The following is a 3,027-nucleotide window of genomic DNA, read 5'->3' on the forward strand; positions in this document are numbered from 1 at the left end:
TTAAATTTAACAAAAACAGAAATAATATAAAATATGAGGTTGTACTCACGGGTTCAGTGTCCATTTAGGAATCAGATGGCAAAGGGGAAGAATCTGAGTGTTGGGGTCCTTAGTAATGGACACTACCTTTCTGAGGCACTGGTCTTTGAAGATGTCTCAGATACTATGCAGGCTAATACCCAAGATGGAGATGACTAATTTTACGACTTCTGTAGCTTATTTCGATTCTGTGCAGTAGACCCCCTCCCCATACTAGACAGTGATCAGAAATTCACAAACACTGCCAGGTTGTTTTTCTCACTTATTCTCTGATGAATGCCACTTCTGTGTCCAGCCATCACAGCAGCGTTGTCATAGCACTGTGAGGGACAATCTTGTAACTTCATTTCATCCTTCTCTAGCTGTTTCAAGATGTCTTCAACCAAGCTCTCAGCATCCTTCTGGCTTATTTGGATAAAACCAAGGAAAGACTCTCTAACATGGACTATTTTCCTCTCAAGATCAACTTCCGCATACCTCATTACTTCTGACAGCTGCTCACGGTGTGCCTGATCAGGAGTCGAGTTGAACATGAGACCATAGTACTTGGCTTTACAAATGCTTCCCAGTAAACTCTGGCGAACAGTGGGTGAAATCATGAGGTTGAATTCGTTCTGGACACCCAGTGAAAGATAAGACGTGGATCCAGGATGACTTTCCAAATGAGTGAGGTGTTCTTTTATGACAGGGTCGAAGATGGTCTGTAGTTTCAGTAAGCCAAGGAAATTTCCCACATTGGAGTCATCATCTAGCTGAAGTGACTCCCTGTGTCCTCGCAAAGCCAGGTTCTGAGTCGCAGGGAATTTTATCCAGTGAAGGATTCTTATCAAGATATCACGCCACTTCTGTTTTTCCTTCTCAATCTGAGACTGAAATACCACGTCCATAACTGCTCTGTTTCCAGCTAAATTTCTTTCCATTTCTTTCCACTGTGTGAAGCATTCCCGATGATTCTTGGCATTTTCATGAACACTAATCCTTTCAGGTGCTTTCCACTGGTTGAATCCACTTTCCTGCTCCAATGAGGATTGATGGTCTGACCAGGAATAGAGAAGACAACAGATACAAAATGCAGAGAAGGGGAATAGACCAGCCATGAGCAAGTCACTTCCTCACCACGACCATTTCCCAATTTCCTCTTGAACCAAGTTTTGTTCTTTTATCAGTTATTTGTTAGTAGGGAAGGCCCCTCACTGTTCTGGAACTACTTCGACCCCAGATTTATTATTTCTGTTTTCAACACGTCTGGCAGAATTGCTTTTCCAGTATCCTTGTCGAACTTCAGAAGTCCAATGTCATGCTGTTCAATCACTTCTGGTATGACAGTCTGAGGCTCTTTGACACCATCCAGTTCACTAGGTTCAGTTTCGTCAGGTAAAATCTCGTCAATAAACTCAACATCACCACCACCACCATTGTCTTCCCCTCCTGTCATGTCCACGTTCTCTGTGGCAGCCTCTCTTAATCTCGTCATACTCGGTTTTATCTGACTTGACATTCTCCTCAGCTTGTGACGCATTTGTACTTGATCCACCTTCAGATTCTAACAAACTTGTGACAGGTGCAGGCGACTCCATGGAACGTGTCGAACTACTTGTTCCGGGCTTTTCAAAGAAGGGCATGAAGAACTTGCTCGACTTCTTGGCTTCCTTCGCGTCCAACTTTTGTCTCGTCCGTCCTTCAGCTCCATTTTCCTCCTTCTTCATGAGGAAACATTTCATGGTCTTCTTACACAATGCTTAAATAAGGCCATCCTAGTGCTTCTTACCCATGATAATCAAAGACAAATCATACATCTGAAGAAAATTCTTTTTTCACTATCCGAGCATGGCTTGTCTGTCTTTAATAGAAACTGCTAGGTGGCACCTCCCCCACTTCAAGTGGTGCCCAGAGCACATGTCATACCTGCCATACCTTAGATATGCCACTGCACACAGTGCTCTTAAATAAGCTTCCTCATGGTAAATAATATTTAAATGCTTTCACTAAACTGAGAGGAAGATTGGAAAATAATAAGAAAACTGAAGAACGTCTTTTTGTGAGGATTACCAATGTGAGAGTTAGTGCCATCATGCTCACTTATCCTGTTGCTTCAGCTAATCACAGTGAGGAGAGGGTAGCTGGAAGCCCAAATTGAAAAAAAAAATAAAACTTGCTTAAAAAACTGAGAGAGTCCTTTATCTCCCAGACACAGTAATGTAAGTTAAAAGAAATTCTAAAATTGTAAAACCAAAATGCAAATAAACAATTGCTCCATAAGGAAACTCCATCTGGTATAAGTCAACAATGTTCAAAGATAGGAAGTAAAACCTTGATTAAATTTTGCCTTAAAAATGCACAGAAACTATTATAAACAAGAGAAAATCTGCAGATGCTTGAAATCCAAGCAACACACACGAAATGCTAGAGGAACTCAGCAGGCCAAGCAGCATCTATGGAAAAGAGTACAGTTGATGTTTTGGGCCGAGACCCTTCATCAGGACTGGAGAAAAAAAGATGAGGAGTCAGAGTTAGATGGTGAGAGGAAGGGAGGAAAAAGCACATGGTGATAGGTGAAACCGGCGGGGTATGGGGGGTGGAGGAGTGAAGTAAAGAGCTGGGAAGATGATTGGTGAAGGGCATACAGGGCTGGAGAAAGCGGAATCTGATCAGAGAGGACAGAAGGTAGTGGAAGAAAGAAAAGGTATAGAATCAACAGAGGGAGGTGAGGAGCAGGTAAGGAGATAATGTGAAATAGGGAAATGGGAATGTGGAATGGTACAGGGGATGGGGGGTGGAAGTTTGAGAAATCAATGTTCATGCCATTAGGTTGGAGGCTACCCAGACAGAATATAAGGTACACGGCGTAGATTGGGTGCCCACTTCACCGAGCACCTCTGCTCTGTCTGCCAGCATTTTGTGTGTGTTGCTCAGAACCTACTATTTTGATTTTGGAGCCAGGAATTGTAATTTTCTTATTTTGTTTTCAGATTTGCCTAACAGAGCAAG

This window comes from Hypanus sabinus, chromosome 10 (genome assembly GCF_030144855.1).
Source record: "Hypanus sabinus isolate sHypSab1 chromosome 10, sHypSab1.hap1, whole genome shotgun sequence".
NCBI lineage: Eukaryota > Metazoa > Chordata > Chondrichthyes > Myliobatiformes > Dasyatidae > Hypanus > Hypanus sabinus.